Raw genomic sequence first — 9,086 nt, forward strand, 5'->3', positions numbered from 1 at the left:
TGAAGGCCAGGCATTTATCAGTGCCTCCTAATGGAACTCAGTGGTTATTGTGGAGCAAATCTCTGGCCTTGGCTACTGCCTGGATGGCTAAACACTGAACCCTGACTTTCCCTTGGATGCAGGGAAGGATTCACACTGAGCTAACACCTATTGCCAATCTCTCTCTCTTTAAGGCCAGATGGGCTAATTCAGTGTTCTACTGGTGTGACCACCAAGCAGCCAGGTATAGTTGTTCTTTCTTTGGGGCTAGAGGATATCATATCACACACACAAAGCCTTAACAGTAGTCAAGCAGGAATAGCCTTTTTAGATACTAAAGTGTCTTTAATGAGAAATGCTTTCCTTCAAAATAGAATGGCCTTAGATATTCCTACAGCACCCCAAGGTAGTACATTTATATCATTCAAACTGAATGCTGTGTTTTTATACCTGATGAGTCCTCCAATTTATCATCTCTGCTAAAGCACATGAAAAAACCAGGTGAATGCCTTAAGCAATTGTATACCTGGTCTTGATTTGTTTAGTTGGCTCCCTTTTGCTATTGGCTTCCATTTACGACCTGGATTGCAATTCCTATTTCTATTACTCCTCGGAATTCTTGTACTAGTCATAATATTCAAGCAAAATACTGTTTTCTCAGTGTTGTAAAAATAGCTTGCAAGCTAGAGTGATGATTGCTCATTGACTTGAGATGGTTGATTGCTCCTGCAACACTGGACGAATCCTCTTTTCTTATTAAGGCTATGCCTAAGAATTCATCCTTAAGCTAATCATCTCAAGTATAGGATTACCTGTTCTATAATTGTTATAGACAACGTAACTATAGGAAGTCATGTAAAAGCACATGTGCAATATTTGTGTGATAATCTAAAAATAATTGACAAATTTCATACCTATGAAACACTTCCCCTGCTAATATATACCTCTATGCTTGTCCACTATATCTGACTATTTCCCCTCAATGTGGATAACTGGGCTAATCAATGAAATAAAAGCCTAGCACCGAGGGACATGATGGACCCGGGGCAGGCAGCAGCCACCCTGGCACCGAGGGACACTATTTTCATCAGCAACACTTTCTATCAAAAGATTATTGATCAAAAGGGAAAAATGACAAGCAATTTTCACATATTGAGGTATATGTGGTAACTATTCAGGTTCAAAACTAATTCGGCTTGAACTAAAAAGCCTGACTTACGGCCTATCAAACAAACATTGTACATCTGCTTAACCATTAAAGAATGCACTCTCTTAAGATAAGAATGCAGACTTCCCCTCCTATGCCCTATTGGTAACACATGGATTAGTCCTTTTCCTGATGTCACAGTCATGTTGACCTGCTAATTTCCAACTGAACACCTCTTTGAAATTTTTAAAATGTATCCTGGGTGTGTTTAATGTATATCCTTTGTTCTAAAAAGATATGACTGTACCGAAAACCATGCTTCTCTGGAATGTTTTCTAAGGCCTTCCTGGGTTATAATCCTCACTCTGGCTCAAGTAAACTCACCTTATTTCTCTTATCTATAGGATGGTTATTGGTTATTTTGTATCAACAATACCTCAGTGAGCCAACCTAATGGAATCCAGACATAGATTTTCTGAGTCATCAAATGCAGCCCCTTCTGCCCACTATTTTCAGGAGGGTGCTTTGTGGAAGGGGGACAAGAGAGGTTTCTCCACTGAGCATGGTCACTGGTCCACTTCTCTTTTTCCTTCCAGTTTATGGCCTGAAAATATTTACGTCCTGAATCTAATTAAACAAAGATTAATTTGTGCCTGTTCTGTGCAAGGCGTCATGCCTGGGGTTCCCAGCAATACCAGGTAGAATTCATTCCACTAATGTAATTGCAGGACCAGGTACAGAATTTGCCACCCCAAAATATGCCTCTTTGGCATAAGGGCTATTTTGGCCTGCTAATTATTAAAAAACAGCAGACACAGGAAAAGCTCTGAAAAACTAGTAGAATTTACCCTTTCTAAGGGAAATTGACATTTATAAGAGAAATCTCCATTTGTAAGGGTGCCTCACTCTCTGTGCCAGGAATGGGGTGAGGGGAGGTGACTCTAACATCTTAATCAATAGAGAAGGCAGTCACTTAAATCTACATAACAACTTTACCCTTGTTTACTGTACTTCACCCAGTAACCTCCCATGACTGACCCCATCTTAACAACAGGATGTTAAAGGTATTTTTCATGGGTGGTGAGCCACCCAGAGCATGCACAGAAGAGAAAATTTTGACCTGCCAGTCGAAACTCCTCCTGCCAGTGCTTCCACATACCAGCCAGCCCTCCTTGCTCCCTTAAACCTTACCTCATACTTTGGATGGGCCAGACAGATATGAGAGCCTGGCCTCCTGTCTCCTTACTCATCGATTGTGCAATAAAGCCTTTCTTCCCTCGAAGACAGGTGTGCCACAGTGTTGGCTTGTGTGCACATTGGGTGGCAAGCCCTTGCTCTGTAACACAAAGGCCCATTGGTGCCTGCTCTGTGCCTGGTGGGTGTTGGCCCCACCTGGAGATGACCCAGAGGCCTCATCCAAGGTCCCTTACTCTGCCTGGGGAAATGAGAGAAGTGTTCAAGTCACTGGAACACAAAGAAGAATGAACTTGGATATCAAAAGCAAGCACAGAAAGCCACAGAGCACAAGCAAGGGGAATGGCACTTCAGCCACAGCTCCCCCGCAAGCGTCAGGGAGGCAGCAGTGTGGGGGATTCTGAGAAAGGTGTGGGGTCTGCTGAGATGAGGTGTGGAAGAAAAAGCACAAGTCACACAAACAAGCCAGAAGGCAGGCAGGGAATCACTGGATGTGTGTAGAGGGGTGAGTAGCATCATTTGGCCAGAGCAGCAGGGGAAATGGAGTAGAAACAGGGCTGCACAGGCAGGAGGTATCTGGCCAAGGGGGCCTCTGTGAGTGCCGCAGCTGCAGTATGATGGCACTGAGAGAAGCAGGGAGGGCCCCTGTCAGACTCGAGGTTGGGAACAGTCCTCTAGGGGGCCTGAGAGGGCAGAGGTACTGTGGGAGAGACCAAGGGAGACTAGGCTGTCTTAAGGAAAGAGACCTCATGGACACTCTTAACTGGGAAAACAGATACTACACTTGTCCAGTGGGTAGCTACTGGAAGGATGGGGAGTGGGAGCGGGCCCACCAGGGTTCAGAGCTGAATGGTTTGGGGGCTTCCAGTCCTGCACAAAGGGAAGGACTTAATATGTGTGCCCCGTGCCCATGCTTGTGCACAGAGGACGTGATGTGTGACTGAGGTCTGACACCCATGTCCACAGCTCCCTGGGGGTGAAACACAGAGCCTGGCACGGGGCAGAGACACAGTTGAGGCCAGACAACAGCATCTGAAAGTCCTAGCAATGTTTTCTACTGTTACCAAAAGTTTGGTCTCTGATCCCAAATGACGAGAACAGAGACTTGAGAGAAAAACGAAAAGCTTTACTTTGCCAGGCAGAGGGAGCACAGCAAAGGGGCAGTGCCGCCAAAGTTGCTTGTTCCTCATTAAGAAATGGGTAGGGGTTTTTATTTGAGGTTTTAGGTAGGGGAAGGGGAGTCATGGCCTTCTTGGTCAGCATTTTCCCATTGGCCTGTGTCTGGGGCTGCTTCCAGTGGAGGAGACGAAGGATTTCTCAGATGAGCGTCCTTGGCTGTTTGTCTCCATGGTGGAAGGTAGACTCTGACGTCAAGAAGCCAAGGAGTTGGGCCTGGGAAGCTTTGGTTTCATGATATTTTCTGGACATTAGTTTCTCTGTAAAAGAACTTGAAGTCCCCGTGATTAGCCACAACTTTAGTGGGAACTCAGCATGAGGTCATTTGGACTTTAATAATTTGTAAGTTCTAGTTGGCTCAGGGAGTCAGAGGCTAAAGAAACAAGCATTTACATATGAGTGTAACTAAAGAATGAGGGAGCTGGGAATGTGTGCTTTTAGTCTTAACCCATATGTGCTGGGTTCACTGGGTTCACTGTTAATATCAGGGCTGATATTAACTAAGAGCCAGTAACACTACCATGACTCCTAAAGGTCTCTGGACCCATCCCTCCCCAGGAGTCCACACAGCACAGTGGACTAGACGTTGTTCGGGGTTCTTCAGCCCTAGAAGAACAGAAATGCAGCTTTTTCTGCTTGAACTTACATCAGTTATCTTGCTTACCCATCTCCTCATCTCCACATGTCCTGCTGAGAACCACTGGACTCGAGCTGGGAACACACGTTCAACTTTGCATACAAGCCCCCAGCCAGCATTCCAAGGTCATTCCTTATTCTCACCACACAGGTCCTTGCACATGCTGTTCCACTCACTGAAGTGTCTTTCCCACCCTTCCCCTGCTCCCCGGGCTCTGGGAGGCAGCAACTGAATGAATGAATGAATGAGTGAGGGTGGTGTGGCTGGCCTCATGCATCCCCTATTTGGTCTTTCCAGCATGTTTCTCCACTACCAGCTCTATTTTCAAGTACTCAGAAATCAATTAGACTGCTTCACAAGGAAGACAAGCCTGAATGTCAAGAAACTGGACAATTAGATCGCATCACACACTCTTGAACTTTCATGGAGACTGCAAAATACACGGCATCCAGTGCCAGCGACGCCTTCCCACTCTGTAATCCAAAGGAAAGGGAGTTTGGGATTAAACCACATGCTGCTGACGGGTAAGCCACAGTTGGGCTTCCCGGGCCTGAAGGAGCAAAGGGCTTTGAGCAAGCTCTTTCGGGAATCTAATCCCTGAATGTCCCAAATTGGATTTTATTGCCAGAGAGCTTCAGAAATAAAAACACACTTAACCTAAAGTCAGCCGACTTTTTGGTAAATTGCCTTTTCAGTAATTACACAAACAAGCTGCATGACCCCATCAGCACAGAAAGCCCAGGGGATGGCTTCTCCCACTGAACCACCTCTGCTGATTGCAGGAGGCCAGCCTGTGCCCCTTTCCTATGTCTGCTGTGTCAGTGACAGTGTTATCCAGGTTGTCTTTCAAGCTGATTGACAGTGCAGTTCAGGATAGTTTCTCCAGGATGCCATAATGCAGTTGTCAGTTGTCTTAAAGGCTCTGACTGTGCTGTGTCAGAAACTGCCTTTGCCTCTGAATCTAGAGATTTATGGCAAGTAAACACACCCCATATCATCACAAAAATAATGTAATTAATACTTTTAAAAAAATGTAATGTAATGGGCTTTCCGTTTTCTGGTTCTGTACATAAGGAGCTTGGAAGTAACCATTCCATCTTAACATGAAGTAAAAACCTAAACAGATGAAAAATCAACAATTCTTCTTGGATCCATAAGAGAAGTGAGCCCACAGAGCAAACTACTACCCTCAAAATTGGAGAGACCGACAGGTGAATACAGAGAATCACAACTCACCAAAGCAGAAACCCATGAGCTGAAACCTTCGTGGGAACCAATGCCAGGGTAGGAAAATCAGAAGAGTAATTGATGAATTGCTAGAGGCTCAGATTGGACAACTCTGAGAGTTAAAAACTCCAGGGGGACCCACTTATAGGGGGACCCCCATACTTTCGGGAATTTTACCTCTGGCAGCCTGACCAGGTTCCGACCAGGTTCTCACAGTAAGTTTGAAGAAAAATCTCCTTGTGCTTCCGGCAGAGGGAGAGGAAACGGAACCATTTTTAAACACACCAGAACATTCTATTCTTCTTAACAGATCTGCCCTCAGGAGAAACTACTTAACTAGATCCTAACCAGCTGGGGTTTTATCAGAGGCTAACTGACCCAGGGGAAGGGAAATACCCAATCCAGGCAGCTCTTGCCATCCTGTTCCACATAAAGGGGTGGGGGTAGGGGTAGAAATGGAGAAGCACCTGTGAAGTTCACTGTCCAGAGTCGTAGGCTCACCAAAACACTGAGACCTAATTATAGGACTACCAGAATGCTTCCCCTCCCCTACACCTTACCATCACATTACTAAAGGCCAGTCTCTTTTACCTAATACATCATATACTAAAAGGCAGAAAATACAGTTTGAAGAGACAGGGCAAGCATCAGAACCAGATATGGTAGGGATGTTGGAATGATCAGACCAGGAATTTAAAACAACTATGATTAATATGCTAAGGGCTCTAATGGATAAAGTAGACAGCATGCAAAAACAGATCTGTAATTTAAGCAGAGAAACAAAAATCTTAAGAAAGAACCAAAAAGAAATGTTAGAGGTCAAAAGCACTGTAACAGAAATGAAGAATGCATTTCATGGGCTTATCAGTGGACTAGACATGACTGAGGAAAGAATCTTTGAGCTTGAGGATATATCAGAAGAAACCTCCAACACTGAAAGGCAAAGAAAACAAAGACTGCAAAAAATAAAACAGAATATCCAAGAACAGTGGGGCAACTAAAAAAGATATTGCATACCTGTAATGGGAATAGCAAAAGAAGAAAAATACAAAGGAACAGAGGAAATATTCGAAAGAATAATGATTGAGAATTACCTCAAATTAATGTCTGACACCAAACTGCAGATTCAGGAAGCTTAGAGAACACTAAGTATGATAAATGCCGAAAATACTACACCTAGGCATCCTGTATTCAAAAAAGATCCTAGAAGAAACCAGAGGGGGAAAAACAACTTTACCTGGAGAGGAACAAGGAGAAAATCACAGTGGTCCCCCTTATCTTCAATTTCACTTTTCACAGTTTCAGTTACTTGCTGTTAATTGCAGCCTGAAAATATTAAATGGAAAAATTCCAGAAATCAACAACTCATAAGTTTTAAGTTGTACCCTGTTCTGAATAGTGTGATGAAATCTTGCACTGTCCTCCTCCATCCCACCCAGGACGGGAATCATCCCTTTGTCCAGTATGTCCTCGCTGTATACACTACCTACTGGTTAGTCACTTAATAACCATCTCGGTTATCAGATCCACTGTCATGGTATCGTAGTGCTTGTGTTCAAGTAACCTTTATCTTGTTTAACAACAGCCCCAAGCACAAGAGTAGTGATGCTGGCAATTCAGATATGCCAAAGAGAAGCTGTAAAGTGCTTCCTTTAAGTGAAAAGGTGAAAGTTCTTGACTTACTAAGGAAAGAAAAAACATCATATGCATAACTTGCTAAGATCTATGCTAACTTTTATTACTGCATGTTGTTATAAATGTTCTATTTTATTACTAGTTATTGTTGTTAATCCCTTACTGTGCCTAACTTATAAATTAAACTTCATCACAGGTTTCTCTATATAAGAAAGAACATAGTCTATACAGGGTTTAGTACTATCTGTGGTTTCAGGTATCCACTGCGGGTCTTGGAACATATCCCCAAGGATAAGGGAGGACTTCTCAGAAACTGTGCAAACAAGGTTTGTGGAGTGAAACATGTTTTAAACACGGAGTGAAAGTGTTTTAAAGCGCTGACAGAAAAAAATGTAATGCATTATGGAATGGTGTCATTTAAACTGCTCCCTGTGAAGTTTTGAGGTTTCCAAAATGGTGACATTCAGGATCAAGTTTGAGAGGCCGGGCTGAAAAGGCATAACCCTACTCACAGTTTGATGCAAGGGATGTTCCATTCAATGTCTTTTTTACCAGTCGCCACAGGCACTTCATAAAATTACTCACCAGAGATGGGAGTGTTTTCCAATTTTATCTTAGGGGTGTGCTCTACTTCACTGGAAGAAAAATCAGTTTATGTTTTATCAGTTTTGTAAGATTTCCGTATTAGTCAGGCTATGCTAACTGCTACTTAAAAAAAAAATTCTCTCAAATCTCTATAACAGAATTAAGTTTATTTCTTGTTCATGGCACAGTCTGATCCAAGGAATAGGAGAGGAGGCCTCCCATCCATGATCATTGAGGGGCCGGGCTTCTCCCGTGTGGTGGCTTGCCATCATCTAGGGCCTTGAAGTCTGCCACTGTAGGTCAAATGAAAGGGGTATACATCACTTCTGCCCACGACCCGTTACAGTCACATGGCCCCGCCTAACTGCAAAGGATGTAGGTAAATGCAATCCAGCCACGTCCTCAGGAAGAAGAGAAAGCTTGTTTTCTATTCCTCAGTTTCCACGTGAAGACTTATTAACTGGCCCCACGTTTCTGATTTATTCCAGTATGTTTTTGTGACAGCTGTTGTGATGGTTTTCCCTTCCCAGCTCTGGTTGCAGGCTATCATTTGGATACTGACTGGACGCCATCGAGACTTTTACATTCATATCATAAGCATTCTAATATATTTGCTTTCTCATAAACTATTTACTGTTCACATTAATTTAAAATGGCAGACAAGAAAATGAGAGGTGTTTATAAAACCTATTTGAACGTATCGCCTACGTCTTTTTCATTCCTTGAGACAATTTATTTTATTGAAGCATGTGAATTACATGCCACAGAAACACTTATGTGACTCGAAAGACAATTATAACCATTTAGACAATAGTTATAATTAAGCCATAAATTTAGCATTAAACTTTCTAGAAGCCCATTTGAATAGTTGTGTTATTTGATCATATATGGGCCCTAATTATTTATCATCATAGCCATTTCATAAACTATTTTGGAAGGCTATGGAAAATGGAGGAGAGAACCAATGACCTGGCAGGAACTACTGAGCACAAAGGAATCCCTTTTCTACTTCTTGTGAAATTGTCACAGATGTCCACAAACTTAGACGAATGCTGTATGTACGGATTATATGTTTCTTGAAAAAGCCATCAAAGGAATAGAGCTTCATATCAAGATTTGCCCCAGCCGGAAAATGGGGATTGGAGAGGTTGATGAGGTTGTGCGACAAAATTGTACCATGTACCAGGGAACTCTTCTGATTCCAGCCTACATTTTTCCTTCTCTACTTTAAACCCATTTTCTATTGGAAAATGTCATACTCTTCCATATGCTAATCATCAAGTCTCTGAAGACAGTCTTCTTACCGTGGCATTTGGTATCATGTCAAGTAACTCTTAAACTCATCTAATAAAACAACAATGATAATGAAATATACTTACATTCATTCAGTGTTCTCTATGTAACTAGTATTACTCTAAGTGCTTTATGTGCATTAACCCCTGTGGATCACTACAACCCCCTCCGAAATAGATACTATAGACACAGAGAGGTTAAATAATTTACTCA

The 9,086-nt window shown here is 42.8% G+C and overlaps 1 non-coding gene across 1 annotated transcript; it reads right to left on the bottom strand.

The window, feature by feature from the left end:
- Positions 1-4,813: 4,813 nt before the first annotated feature.
- On the bottom strand, positions 4,814-4,950 carry MIR8969 (microRNA mir-8969). Its single transcript, NR_127975.1, has one exon. It is a non-coding gene; the product is annotated as a microRNA mir-8969 (primary transcript).
- Between the last annotated feature and the right edge of the window lie 4,136 nt (positions 4,951-9,086).

Source organism: Equus caballus, chromosome 5 (genome assembly GCF_041296265.1).
Source record: "Equus caballus isolate H_3958 breed thoroughbred chromosome 5, TB-T2T, whole genome shotgun sequence".
NCBI classification, from domain to species: domain Eukaryota; kingdom Metazoa; phylum Chordata; class Mammalia; order Perissodactyla; family Equidae; genus Equus; species Equus caballus.